General features: G+C 40.5%; 1 long non-coding RNA gene and 1 pseudogene across 1 annotated transcript; both read left to right on the top strand.

Annotated features, from left to right (window-relative positions):
* The first annotated feature begins 928 nt into the window (after window positions 1-928).
* Window positions 929-9,428, top strand: LOC129621305 (uncharacterized). Its single transcript, XR_008699212.1, has 2 exons — window positions 929-2,303; window positions 7,412-9,428. It is a non-coding gene; the product is annotated as an uncharacterized LOC129621305 (long non-coding RNA).
* Window positions 9,429-13,658: 4,230 nt separating this feature from the next.
* LOC129622147 (uncharacterized) lies at window positions 13,659-13,759 on the top strand (annotated as a pseudogene).
* The last annotated feature ends 1,652 nt before the right edge of the window (window positions 13,760-15,411 follow it).

Here is a 15,411-nt window from a genome sequence, read left to right as displayed (position 1 = left end):
TCAATTTAAATGACACCTCCTCAAGGAGGCTTATCTAGCTGTTACCCAAATACTCTGTTCTCTTGGTGGGTGTTGATCCAAGCCAAAGATTGAAAGAAGGAAGGATTTATTTCTTGCAGCAGAAAAGGAGAATACCAGGAATCTTTCCCAAGCAGTGAGCTCAGAACTACAAAACTTTAAGCTAAGGGTAAATGCAGAATCATGAAGGGGCTTGGGCAGAGGAGAAGCCAGCACAGAATCGCCACAAAGATAAGCAGAGTCTAAGCTTGGCAAAATGATAGGATACTGAAAGAGAAACTCCCCAGGTCAGTAGGTGCCCAATATGCTGCTGGAGATCAGTGGAGAAATAACTCCAGAAAGAATGAAGGGATGGAGCCAAAGCAAAAAGAATACTCAGCTGTGGATGTGACTGGTGATAGAAGCAAGGTCCGATGTTGTAAAGAGCAATATTGCATAGGAACCTGGAATGTCAGGTCCATGAATCAAGGCAAATTGGAAGCGGTCAAACAAGAGATGGCAAGAGTGAATGTCGACATTCTAAGAATCAGCTAACTCAAATGGACTGGAATGGGTGAATTTAACTCAGGTGACCATTATATCTACTACTGCGGACAGGTATCCCTCAGAAGAAATGGAGTAGCCATCATGGTCAATAAAAGAGTCTGTAATGCAGTACTTGGATGCAATCTCAAAAACGACAGAATGATCTCTGTTCGTTTCCAAGGAAAACCATTCAATATCACAGTAATCCAAGTCTATGCCCCAACCAGTAACGCTGAAGAAGCTGAAGGTGAACGGTTCTATGAAGACCTACAAGACCTTTTAGAACTAACACCCAAAAAAGATGTCCTTTTCATTATAGGGGACTGGAATGCAAAAGTAGGAAGTCAAGAAACACCTGGAGTAACTGCCGGGAGCCGGCATATTGCATATTGAGTGCATATTGAATATTGAGTGCAGCACTTTCCACAGCATCATCTTTCAGGATCTGGAATAGCTCAACTGGAATCCTATCACTGCCGAGAGCCAGCGTGAGGCACTCCGCCCATGACAAAGGTCATGAGGAAGGAGGCTCGGCATACGCAAAGGCGGGATCGAGCCTCAGGAGTCCCCCTGGAAATTCTCGAGCATCTACCCCCAAAACCAGAGTCTGCCTACTTTCTGCTTTGTGCTTTCACCTACACCTCTGACTTTACGGGGGGCTGTCCCCCACTACCTCTCTCTGAAAAGAGAGTTAGCTTACAGCTCCAGTTAATAATTCTTGGATGTGACAGTGTTTCAACCTACAAACTCCTTTGAAAATCCTCTAGCCTGCCTGAATGGGTTTTTCTGGCCACATGTGATTGTTCAGAGCCTCCCAATTGTGAGAGGCAGGAGATGTTCTAAACTGCCTAAACACAGATTCCTTTGAGTAGTTAAAAGATTGATTAGAAATTGTATTGGTGAAGGGTTTTTCACTTGTTGGGCCAATGTTTGCTGCTAAGTCTCCATACTCCTTACCTACTGTGTCCTTGGCAGTGTATTGATTGATATAATGGGTGTATAGAAATGTAAAATGCAGCTTTGTTCAATGCTTTTTGGAAGGCTGGCGCCTGACTTTGGAATAATCACCTTTAGAGAAAGATAAGTTTCTTAAAATGTTAACAGGCCTCCGGGCCAGAAGATGATGTCTATCACCTGAACTTTTGCATATGATAAGTTTGCAGGAAGAAAGCCTGGCTTGCTGCATGACTCTACCCCTTCCCCCATTATCCTCTATGCATACCTTAAGGTATAAAAACTACTTTGGAAAATAAAGTGCGGGCCTTGTTCACTGAAACTTGGTCTCCCCATGTCACTCTCTCTCCCAAATTCCAGCTGAGTGTCCATCTGGAGCGTGGATGTCCTCTGCGACCATTTATTTGCCTGGGCTTCTAAGACCCACTCGAGAAGGTGTCTAAGGTGGGGCACCTTCCGCTATTCGAGAGGGCGCCTGCGGCCTCCGTGGTCAGAGCTAACCTGGTGTCACGGGTTATATTGATTTTCCGCGTAAACCAAGCCACTCAGCTTCTTTTCTCCACTGAATTTTCCTACTGAGCTATCCTTATTTCAGCCGCTTTTCTCCACTGAATTTTCCTACTGAGCTATCCTTATTTCAGCCGCTTTTCTCCACTGAATTTCCTCACTGAGCTATCCTCATTCTATTCCTCTTTATTATATCTAATTAACATTTGAATAGGCCGCCTAGCCGTCTCTCCTTCGAAGACCCTGGATCAGCCGGGGCTGGACCCCGGCAGGTGGCGCCCGAACAGGGACATTCGAAGGTAGGTCCCCAACCCTTTCCCCCAGTGTTGAATTTTAGGGACGGATAGGACCCCACTCAGGGTGCCGCGGACCCCCCTGTAGGATAGACAGGGCGAGTAGGAGTGGGAAGTGTTGAAAGTGTTAAAGAGTTAGAGAGAAAAAACAGTTTCTGAAGTTAAAAGGCCAAAGAAAAGCCTGATCTTTTAAAAGCTAAAAGCTTTATCTTCTATTATACTTAATTTTCTGACATGGGTAACACTGAAACTAAGAATGGCAACTCTTTATACAAATAATCTTCAAACTGATAAAGAGGCTACTGTTAATTTAGATACTTGGGTGAAGGTAAAAAACAACTAAAAACTTATCCTATAAATATGATTAAAAATGTTCTGGACCCTCCTCATGAGGCTGTGGGATAGCCTATGGGAGAAGCTATAGCGGTGGATGGTAGTGGGTCTCCACCTTCTGCGCAGATCATATTTTCTGCCATTGACAAAGGAAAGGAGGGAGACTGTGCTCTACCTCCCGAGGACGGAGAGGGCTTACAGGACGCTGCGGCCGGGCGCCCTGGCGAGCCCCCTCCCCCTCTACACAAACCTTTAAAAATTTATCCAACAATTTCTGATTTAAGGCAACTACCCCACCTCTGCTTGCACCTCCCAGGGCCTAACAATTCCCCAGTTTACATCCAAAGTCTCCCAGAACATTGCCTAAAGCTGAAAAAGATAAAAAAGATTTTTTTTTAAAACAAAGGAGCTTTTAAAGAATACACAATATACAGAGCCTGCTCATTACAGAAAAACCCCTCGGGGGGCCTCACCCAAACAACAACAACAACAAAAAAGAGTAAAATAAAAAAAAAATAAATAAAAAGAAAAAAAAAAGGTGAAAAAAAAAAAAGTAAAGAAAATAGAAAAAGATGTAAAGATAGAGAAAGAGCTAAAGAGTGAAAAAGAGAAGAACAGAAAAGAATTAGGGAACGCAACAAGATAGAAAAAGGAAGTTAAAAAAGGAGATACAGAGAAAAAGATAGAAAAAAAAATTAAGGAAGAGAAGAGGGTAAAAAAAAAAAAAAAAAAAAAAAACGAAGGAAAGAAGGGTAGCGAAAAAGGAAGGGTGAGAAAAAAGTGAAAAAGGCAGGGAGAGAGAGAGAAAGACAGTAAGAGACGCTGTGACCAGGTGCCCTGGCGAGCTCCCTCCCGCTCTGCGCAAACCTTTAAAAAACAAAAAACTTATCCACCACTTTCTGATTTAAGGCCATCGCCGCCGCCTCCGTTTGCGCCTTCCAGGGCCCAAGAGTTCCCCACTTTGCCCCCAAAGCCTCTCAAAGTGTTGCCTAAGCCTGAAAAAGATAAAAAGTTTTTTAAACAGTGGAGCTTTTAAAACAAGACTGCATGCACAATATGCAGAGCGTGCTCCTTGGAGAAAACCCCCTCAGGGGGGTCTCACCCAGGCTAAGAGAAAAACCGTAAGGGGATTTAGCAACAATATTAACCCTTGACTAGCTGGTTACTCCAATTCCAATGGGAGTGGCTGGCCCCCTGCCTGAGGGCATTGTAAGACTTGTGCTAGGGAGTAGCTCGCTTTCTTAAAAAAAAAAAAAAAAAAAAAAAAAAAAAAATTCGGTGGTACATGGTGTAGTAGATTTCGATTATATTGGAAAAATTAAAGTTTTGATCCCGCTGCTTACCAAAACTGTGCAAATTAATAAAAGTCAAAAAATAACACAGTTTTTGCTTTTACCTTATCAGACAGAAAAAAATTTGACTTCTCAAGCTAAGAGCCACAGAGCGTTTAGATTTAGTGATCTAGCTTTTGGCGTGCAGGAAATTACAGCTCCAAGGCCTTTAAAAGATCTTTTAATTCAAGAAAGTAAAATGTCAGGGCTATTAAAAGCAGGAACAGAGGTCTCTTAACATTGCTGGGAAAGACTGGCCCAGCTCCTGGCCAACATATACTACTGAAAATGAGTTGGTGAGATTAGAAAGAGTGGTATACAGGGTGGGAATGCTGTAAAAAAAAAAGGTGAGGGAGTGTTTAAAACCTTGAAGAGTAGTGAGTTCCCCATTGCTGAAAATATTCAAGCAAAGATTAGATGGTTACTTGTCATCTAAAAAGCTATAGACCAGATTTAGTTTACAAAACGATAACTGGAGAAGCTTATAAAGATGTTGTACAACACCTCTTTACTTGCTTCTCATATTTAGGTGCCAAAAGTTTTAAAAATTGATAATGCCCATTTGAAGATTGTTTACTAACTTTAAATGATTTCCAAAAATTATTAGGGGTTATTAGGGGACAGTAATTGGATACACCCACATTTAAAACTGACTACTGCAGATTTAAAGCCTTTGTTTGATTACTTAAAAAGCGATCCTAATTCCAGTTCTAAGAGAAAGTTGACTAAATGAGACAGAGTCAGCTCTTGTTAAAGTAGATGAGACTTTAAATGATCAGTTAATTACGATTAATATTACTAAAAGATGAGATTAAATTATTCTTGCCAAAAAACATATACCTACAGGGTGCTTGTGACAAAAAGGCCCATTGGTTCCATCTACCAGTGACTCCAAGAAAAATAGTTTTATCTTATCCCAGCTCGGTGGCACAATTAATTATAAAAAGAGGGAAAAAGTGTGAAACTTTTTAGAAAACAAGTAGCAAATATAGTAATTCCATTTAATAAGGATCAACTGCAAGTCTTTTACAAAATAGTGATGATTGGCAAGTTGCCCTGATAGATTTCAGGAGTCAAATTTTGTTTCATTTGCCCTCAAGCCCCCACAGTAGTTAAAAGTTCAAAAATGTTAGATTAGAAGTTTGAAGATACCTGTGGAACTTTTCAACCCTATGTAGTTCCTATGCTCCCCTTTACCCTATGGGGGAGGGACGTGCTGTCTCAAATAAGAGATATTCAGAGAAAGAGTTTTCTCAATTTCTTAGTTATCAACAGGAGATACAATTAACAATACTTTATATGTTATAAATACATAATATAAATATATTTACATAATTACAGTTTGCCTAGTTAGGTATGGGTATAAATAAAATATAATAAAGATATACCTAATTCTATTTATGGATCTATACTTGATTAATTTGTATATAAATTAATATGTATACTATATATGCATATTATATATATACTATATAATTAAATATGTATTGCAGTAATATAATGTGTGAGTGGCTGATATTAATTGATATAGATTGATGTGCTGTGATATATGTTCTATATACTGTATTATTATATATGTGTGACATGTATTATCGCAGTGCATTGGTTTGTGTTGGTTGGTATTAGCTGTGTATATGTTGTATTGCTGTAATATATATTAATTAACATATTAATTATAAAGATTAATTCAAGTATATTGATTATGTCAATAAGTTTATACTTGTTGCCATATATAAATACATATATAAATACATCTTACATTTAGGTATATCTGTATACTAAAATGAGATAAGGAGGTTATACATTTATTATTTAAATTTATACAGAGACCTAAACTAAACATTAGACCTAAATTAACATATCTCTAAATTTATGTTGTTAAAATGTAAATTTTAAAAATTAAAAAATTAAATTGACAACTGCTTGACAATTCCTTTGCCATAAAACCCCCATAGGTGTAATTGGGGAAGCCAGACAAAAAATTGGTTTTCTGACAAAACGGCCCCCTAGAGTGGGTCCATCTTCCCGCTCAAACTAAAAAAGTAGCGGCTTCTTATCCAGGATTGATAGCTACTTTGATATTAAAGAAAAAAGGCGGAACATTGAATTATTTGGTAAAGAGCCATCAGAAATTGTAATTCCATATAATAAAGAACAACTTGATGTGCTTCTAATGTTTGATGAAAATTGACAGATTGCTATAGGAAACTATTTTGGTCAAAATTTTTGCATCATTTACCTTCACATGCTTTGCTGAATTTTATATCCAGACATCCAGTTAATTTTCCTGTCAGATATAAACAGTCTCCTATTCCAAATGCTCAGATAGCCTTTACTGATGGGTCAACAAATGGTAAAGCCTTCATAGTTACTAAAAATCACCAAAAAGTTTTAAAAACACAAAAATTTCAGCTAAAAGAGCTAAAATAACAACAGTCATAGAGGCTTTTGCTATGTTTGCAGATGAGGAATTTAATCTTTACTCTGATTCTCAATATGTGGTCAGGCTGATTCCACACATTGAAACTGCGGTTTTGCCTAAAAATAAAACTACCATATTTCATTTGTTAACTAAATTACAACAACAAATTTAAAAAAGAAATAAAATATTTTTTATTGGACACATTCGGGCTCATTCCAGATTGCCTGGCCCTTTAAATGCCTTTAATGATTTGGCTGACTTGTTAACCAGAAATACAGTGGCTACTGTGATTGAGGAGGCCAGAGCCTCTCACTCACTTCATCAATACGCTACTGCCTTAAGATATCAATTCCAAATTCCCAGAGAGACTGCTCGAGAGACTGTGCATTCTTACTTACACTGCCCCACTGTTTATAATAATATACCTATGGGAGTTAATCCTCATGGTCTCAAACCTAACGTACTCTGGCAGACGGATGTAACTCATGTCTCTTCATTTGGAAAACTGTCTTTTGTTCATGTAACTGTAGATACTTTTTCTCACGTTATTATTGCAACTGCTCGCACAGGAGAGGCAGGTAAAGATGTGATACAACATCTCTTTACTTGTTTTTCATATTTGGGCCTGCCAAAAGCTCTGAAAACTGACAATGCTCCTGCTTACACTTCTAAGTCTTTTCAGAAATTTTGTATAAAGTTTCAAATTAAACATAATACAGACATCCCTTATTACCCACAGGGACAAGCCATTGTAAAAAAAACACATCAAACATTAAAAATCCAAATTCAAAAACTAAAAGAAGGGGAGTTTAAGTATAGTTCTCCCCATCAAATCTTGCAACATGCTCTTTTCGTAATAAATATTTCAAATACTGATTTCAGCCAGAACTATTGCAATGCTTCGTCATTGGTGCCTGGAGCAATTAAATGCAAAACCATTAGTCAAATGGAAGGCCCTCTCAGGACAATGGAAGGGTCCTGACCCATTATTAACTAGCGGTCGAGGATGTGCGTGTATTTTTCCACAGAATGCAGATTCTTCAATTTAGACAGGCTGATTCGCCATGTTGCAGACCCCCAGACATCCAGTTCACCCATTGCTTCGATCACAAAAGAGGAGCCCGCCAGAAGGGGAGGCAAGATAAACATCGAGATCCCGGCGGGACCGACGGGGCTGCTGCAGCGCGAACTCCAACCAGAAAATAATTCTACTTATTCTGTTTTGGCTTGTCTACCCTCTTCTTATGTTTTTTCCCTTTACCAATGATTCTGGAAAACTTAATGTACATGTGACTTTAAACTGGTGGACCCAATGTAGTGACCTGTGAATGATGTATCCTCTCATCTTATTTAAACCCTCAATATAATGTTTGCTCCTTTGTAGTGTTACAACGTCCACCTTATCTTATAATGTAACCACTTATTGATATAACTATAGTCTTGCTGTATTACAACAACTTCAGGATTTAATGCGATTGCGACGATTTGTGGGCTTACTTATTTTAGGAATATCAGCTTTAATAACCGCAATTACTTCTGTTACTGTGGCAACAATATCATTGACTCAACAAGTGCATACTGCCCAATATGTTGATACCATGTCTAAAAATGTTTCACTAACTCTAACAACACAGGAAGCTATAGATAGGAAATTAGAGATGAGAGTAGATGCCTTAGAAGAGGCAATAATACATATTGAGACTGATTTACAGACTTTAAAAGTGAAAATGGCTCTGTCTTGCCATGCTGATTACCGGTGGATATGCGTGACATCTTTAAAGGTAAACGGGACAGACTATGAATGGGAAAAAATCAAAAATCATATCTCAGGTGTTTGGAACAGCTCTGACATTGGCCTGGACTTAGGGAAACTTCATAATCAAATACAGACCCTGAAACACTCTTGACTGGATTTTACTGCCGCTGGGGCAGTTAATGACTTTTTTCACACTTTCTCTAACTTCATTTCAGAAAAAAACATTCTGTCTAATATCCTTGGATACATCGCTGCTGGTGCTTTAATTTTGCTTCTCATATTCATTCTTCCTTGTATTGTCAGGATTCTTCGGCAGAACATTCAGAAGCTCGCGACTGAGCTGCATCTGGCTGTTTTAAGAAATAAAAAAGGGGGAGATGCCGGGAGCCGGCATATTGCATATTGAGTGCATATTGAATATTGAGTGCAGCACTTTCCACAGCATCATCTTTCAGGATCTGGAATAGCTCAACTGGAATCCTATCACTGCCGAGAGCCAGCGTGAGGCACTCCGCCCATGACAAAGGTCATGAGGAAGGAGGCTCGGCATACGCAAAGGCGGGATCGAGCCTCAGGAGTCCCCCTGGAAATTCTCGAGCATCTACCCCCAAAACCAGAGTCTGCCTACTTTCTGCTTTGTGCTTTCACCTACACCTCTGACTTTACGGGGGGCTGTCCCCCACTACCTCTCTCTGAAAAGAGAGTTAGCTTACAGCTCCAGTTAATAATTCTTGGATGTGACAGTGTTTCAACCTACAAACTCCTTTGAAAATCCTCTAGCCTGCCTGAATGGGTTTTTCTGGCCACATGTGATTGTTCAGAGCCTCCCAATTGTGAGAGGCAGGAGATGTTCTAAACTGCCTAAACACAGATTCCTTTGAGTAGTTAAAAGATTGATTAGAAATTGTATTGGTGAAGGGTTTTTCACTTGTTGGGCCAATGTTTGCTGCTAAGTCTCCATACTCCTTACCTACTGTGTCCTTGGCAGTGTATTGATTGATATAATGGGTGTATAGAAATGTAAAATGCAGCTTTGTTCAATGCTTTTTGGAAGGCTGGCGCCTGACTTTGGAATAATCACCTTTAGAGAAAGATAAGTTTCTTAAAATGTTAACAGGCCTCCGGGCCAGAAGATGATGTCTATCACCTGAACTTTTGCATATGATAAGTTTGCAGGAAGAAAGCCTGGCTTGCTGCATGACTCTACCCCTTCCCCCATTATCCTCTATGCATACCTTAAGGTATAAAAACTACTTTGGAAAATAAAGTGCGGGCCTTGTTCACTGAAACTTGGTCTCCCCATGTCACTCTCTCTCCCAAATTCCAGCTGAGTGTCCATCTGGAGCGTGGATGTCCTCTGCGACCATTTATTTGCCTGGGCTTCTAAGACCCACTCGAGAAGGTGTCTAAGGTGGGGCACCTTCCGCTATTCGAGAGGGCGCCTGCGGCCTCCGTGGTCAGAGCTAACCTGGTGTCACGGGTTATATTGATTTTCCGCGTAAACCAAGCCACTCAGCTTCTTTTCTCCACTGAATTTTCCTACTGAGCTATCCTTATTTCAGCCGCTTTTCTCCACTGAATTTTCCTACTGAGCTATCCTTATTTCAGCCGCTTTTCTCCACTGAATTTCCTCACTGAGCTATCCTCATTCTATTATTCTTTAAATCTTTGATAAATATTTATAAATAAATAAGTCGCCGACGCCGTCCCCGCTTCGAATACCCTGGATCAGCCGGGGCTGGACCCCGGCAAGTAACAGGCAAATTTGGCCTTGGAATATGGAATGAAGCAGGGCAAAGACTAATAAGAGTTTTGCCAAGAAAATCCACTGGTCATAGCAAACACCCTCTTCCAACAACACAAGAGAAGACTCTACACGTGGACATCACCAGATGGTCAACACCAAAATCAGATTGATTATATTCTTAACAGCCAAAGATGGAGAAGCTCTATACAGTCAACAAAAACAAGACCAGGAGCTGACTGTGGCTCAGACCATGAACTCCTTATTGCCAAATTCAGACTGAAATTGAAGAAAGTAGGGAAAACCACTAGACCATTCAGGTATGACCTAAATCAAATCCCTTATGATTATACAGTGGAAGTGAGAAATAGATTTAAGGGCCTAGATCTGATAGATAGAGTGCCTGATGAACTATGGACGGAGGTTCGTGACATTGTACAGGAGACAGGGATCAAGACCATCCCCATGGAAAAGAGATGCAAAAAAGCAAAATGGCTGTCTGGGGAGGCCTTACAAATAGCTGTGAAAAGAAGAGAAGTGAAAAGCAAAGGAGAAAAGGAAAGATATAAACATCTGAAAGCAGAGTTCCAAAGAATAGCAAGAAGAGATGAGAAAGCCTTCCTCAGCGATCAATGCAAAGAAATAGAGGAAAACAACAGAATGGGAAAGACTAGGGATCTCTTCAAGAAAATCAGAGATACCAAAGGAACATTTCATGCAAAGATGGGCTCGATAAAGGACAGAAATGGTATGGACCTAACAGAAGCAGAAGATATTAAGAGGTGGCAAGAATACACAGAAGAACTGTACAAAAAAGATCTTCACGACCCAGAGAATCACGATGGTGTGATCAGTGACCTAGAGCCAGACATCCTGGAATGTGAAGTCAAGTGGGCCTTAGAAATCATCACTACGAACAAAGCTAGTGGAGGTGATGGAATTCCAGTTGAGCTATTCCAAATCCTGAAAGATGATGCTGTGAAAGTGCTGCACTCCATATGCCAGCAAATTTGGAAAACTCAGCAGTGGCCACAGGACTGGAAAAGGTCAGTTTTCATTCCAATCCCAAAGAAAGGCAATGCCAAAGAATGCTCAAACTACCGCACAATTGCACTCATCTCACACGCTAGTAAAGTCATGCTCAAAATTCTCCAAGCCAGGTTTCAGCAATATGTGAACCGTGAACTTCCTAATGTTCAAGCTGGATTTAGAAAAGGCAGAAGAACCAGAGATCAAGTTGCCAACATCTGCTGGATCATGGAAAAAGCAAGAGAGTTCCAGAAAAACATGTATTTCTGCTTTATTGACTATGCCAAAGCCTTTGACTGTGTGGATTACCATAAACTGTGGAAAATTCTGAAAGAGATGGGAATACCAGACCACCTGACCTGCCTCTTGAGAAATTTGTATGCAGGTCAGGAAGCAACAGTTAGAACTGGACATGGAACAACAGACTGGTTCCAAATAGGAAAAGGAGTTCATCAAGGCTGTTTATTGTCACCCTGTTTATTTAACTTATATGCAGAGTACATAATGAGAAACGCTGGACTAGAAGAAACACAAGCTGGAATCAAGATTGCCGGGAGAAATATCAATAACCTCAGATATGCAGATGACACCACCCTTATGGCAGAAAGTGAAGAGGAACTAAAAAGCCTCTTGATGAAAGTGCAAGTGGAGAGTGAAAAAGTTGGCTTAGAGCTCAACATTTAGAAAACAAAGATCATGGCATCTGGTCCCATCACTTCATGGGAAATAGGTGGGGAAACAGTGGAAACAGTGTCAGACTTTATTTTTCTGGGCTCCAAAATCACTACAGATGGTGACTGCAGCCATGAAATTAAAAGATGCTTACTCCTTGGAAGGAAAGTTATGACCAACCTAGATAGCATATTCAAAAGCAGAGACATTACTTTGCCAACAAAGGTCCGTCTAGTCAAGGCTATGGTTTTTCCAGTGGTCATGTATGGATGTGAGAGTTGGACTGTGAAGAAGGCTGAGCGCCGAAGAATTGATGCTTTTGAACTGTGGTGTTGGAGAAGACTCTTGAGAGTCCCTTGGACTGCAAGGAGATCCAACCAGTCCATTCTGAAGATCAGCCCTGGGATTTCTTTGGAAGGAATGCTGCTAAAGCTGAAACTCCAGTACTTTGGCCACCTCATGCGAAGAGTTGACTCATTGGAAAAGACTCTGATGCTGGGAGGGATTGGGGGCAGGAGGAGAAGACAACAGAGGATGAGATGGCTGGATGGCATCACTGACTCGATGGTCGTGAGTCTGAGTGAACTCCGGGAGTTGGTGATGGACAGGGAGGCCTGGCGTGCTGCAATTGATGGGGTCGAAAAGAGTCGACACGACTGAGCGACTGATCTGATCTGATTTGAATCTTTAATTGATTAAAGTCATCATGGTCTGACCAATGGTCAACATCATCATCCCTTAGGTTCCAGTTGATCTGGGAGTTAAGCACTTCAGGCTAATCTTTACTCCTGAAACAGAACTGAAAGTCTTTATAAATGATTTATTATCTTTGCTTTTGTTACTTCTCTTGCCTCATAACAGTCACTTGTTGCTGCATTCTTTTTTTCCCTTAAGATCATTCATTAGAGACTTGTTCAAGGATAAGCATTGTGACGAAGGTTGGATCACAGAATGACTTAGGCTAAAATGCCTTCTCTTATGTCAGGAAAGTTATGCATGGTTCTCTCTTTCCAGAGATATCCTACAGCCCCCCTCCCCCACATCTGCTTACATGATTACTTTCTCTAACCTAGGTCCTCTCCCCTTTTCCTGTCATTATTGTTTTTATCTCAGCACTTTGTTTACTTTATGGCACTTAACACAACTTGTAACTTTTTTTTTGTGCTATGTTCTGTCTCCCCACCGTGTCCCTTTTCTTCACCACTATATTTCCATTACCTAGCACACTGCTCATTATTAGATATACAAAAAATAAATTTTACCTGGTGTTAAATGAATCAAACAGTGGTCAAGAATGACTCAGAGAGTTCTGAAGTGACCAACTAGATATATTGGTAGAAAGTGAGAATATAGGAAGTTAGAAACCGTTTGGAGGAAGGGACCAGAAAGAAGATGATCAGTTTTGTTTGCACATGTTGAATTTGAAGTTTTGAATAATTTCAATATAACACCTAGTAGGCAGCTTGAAATACAGATTTAGAGCTCTGGAAAGACCATCACATTGGAGCTACAGATTTAAGAACCTTGAGAACTGGTGAGATCATGAAGAGCTACAGAGAAGGTTTAGGAGGATCTACAAAGAATAACATTTATACAGTGGGCAGAAAGAGCAGCAAAACTTTAGAGGACCCAGCAGGGGCTGTCAGCAAGAACCAGGGAGAAACCTTCAGGGAGCAGGTAGTGGTCACAAGTAGTTCAGATGGTTGAGCAGGGCGTAAATTATGTCACATAGTCTGAAAGAGTCCCTTAGAACTGCCAATTAGGAGGCTTAGATACGGGAACCTTATAATAATTTCAGTGGGTAGTGGGCTGTGGTCTGAAGACAGAATGTTAGGAAGTGAATGTAGTAACTGTAGAACATGCTTTCAGGAAGGGCAACCATGAAAACAGATTTTATTTGGAAAGAGAGGCAAGGTCAAAGGAGACTTGAAAGAAAGCTTAGAGTCTCTATATAAGAGGGGAGGGGAGAGAGGGAGCGAAGATGGATGTGGAAATAACTGATGGAAGAATTTGATAGGAGTAATTGACAGGAAGAGACAACAAAGAGTTGCCCTTCTTTGAAAATGTGAAGATAGTGCTCTCTTTAGCAGCACATATACTAAAATTGGATCAATACAAATAGCATGGCCCTTCCACAAGGATGACACGAAAATTCGTGAAGTGTTCCATATTTTTTAATTAAAACTACAATGAGGTATCACCTCACACCAATCAGAATGGCTATCACCAAAAATCTATCAACAGTAAATGCTGGAAAGGGTGTGGAGAAAAGAGAACCCTCTTGCACTGTTAGTGGGAATGTAAATTGATAGAATCACTATGGAGAGCAGTATGGAGATTCCTTTAAAAACTAGGAATAAAACTACCATATGACCCAGCAATCCCACTACTGGGCATATAACCTGAGAAAACAATAATTGAAAGAGATGCATGTACCCCAGTGTTCTTTGCAGCACTGTTTACAATAGCTAGGACATGAAAGCAACCTAGATGCCCATGGACAGATGAAAGAATAAAGAAGCTGTGGTACATATATAAAATCGAATATTATTCATCCATAAAAAAGAACACATCTGAGTCAGTCTTAATGAGGTGGATGAACCTAAAGCCTGTTATAGGAGTGAAGTAAGTCAGAAAGAGAGAAACAAATATCATATATTAATGCATATATATGGAATCTAGAAAGATGGTACTGATAAACCTATCTGCAGAGCAGCAATTGAGATGAAGATGTAGAGAACAGATTTGTGGACACAGAAAGGGAAGAAGAGGGTGGGATGAAAGGAGAGAGTAGCATGGAAACATATACATTACCATCTGTAAAATAGATAGCCAGTGGAAATTTGCTGTATGAAGTAGGGAGCTCAAATCAGGTGCTCTGTGACAACCTAGATGGCTGGGATGGAAAGGGAGGTGGGAGGGAGATTCAAGAGGGAGAGGATGGATATATGTATGTGCTATGCAGTGCTCAGTCACTCAGCCGTGTCCAGCTCTTTGGACACATGCAGACCCCATGGACTGCAGCCCACCAGGCTCCTCTGTCTGTGGGGATTCTCCAGGCAAGAATATTGGAGTGGGTTGCCATGCCCTCCTCCAGGGCTATATGTATATCTATGGCTGATTCATGTTGATATATGGCAGAGACGAATACAATACTGTAAAGCAATTATCCTCCAATTAAAAATAAATTTTAAAAACGCAAAAATAGATAAATTTAAATATGTATATAAAAGAAAATGTAAAGATAAATTTTAGAGGAGAGCGGAGTAACAAGGAGTTGAGATGTTTCTGACGGCCTTTAAATTATCTATGAAGAGGGAGCAAAATAATGTGTTGCAAGGGAGGAAATGGAGGGGGGATTTGGACTAGTTTTTAAGAGAAAAAGATGGTAAAGATTGTATAAAACAGAAAAGGTCTGCTGATTGCAGATCTACCATGGCTGGAAATTCTTTTTTCCTCCTTCCTCTTTATGCTTTCCTGCCTGGAAAATCCCATGGACGGAGGAGCCTGGTAGGCTGCAGTCCATGGGGTCGCTAAGAGTCGGACACGACTGAGCGACTTCACTTTCATTTTCACTTTCATGCATTGGAGAAGGAAATGGCAACCCACTCCGGTGTTCTTGCCTGGAGAATCCCAGGGACTGCGGAGCCTGGTTGGCTGCCGTCTATGGGGTCGCACGGAGTCGGACACGACTGAAGCGACTTAGCAGCAGCAGCAGCAACCTAGTCTTGCTCCTAAAAGACTTCAGGTCGCCAAATACTAATTCTTGCACAGTCTACTCCAATACTAGATTTTTTTCCCCCAACAATAACGGGCAATGAACGGAC

Source organism: Bubalus kerabau, chromosome 10, assembly GCF_029407905.1.
Source record: "Bubalus kerabau isolate K-KA32 ecotype Philippines breed swamp buffalo chromosome 10, PCC_UOA_SB_1v2, whole genome shotgun sequence".
NCBI lineage: Eukaryota > Metazoa > Chordata > Mammalia > Artiodactyla > Bovidae > Bubalus > Bubalus kerabau.
Note: the sequence above shows the minus strand (reverse complement) of the source record. Positions and strands in the feature narration are given on the sequence as shown.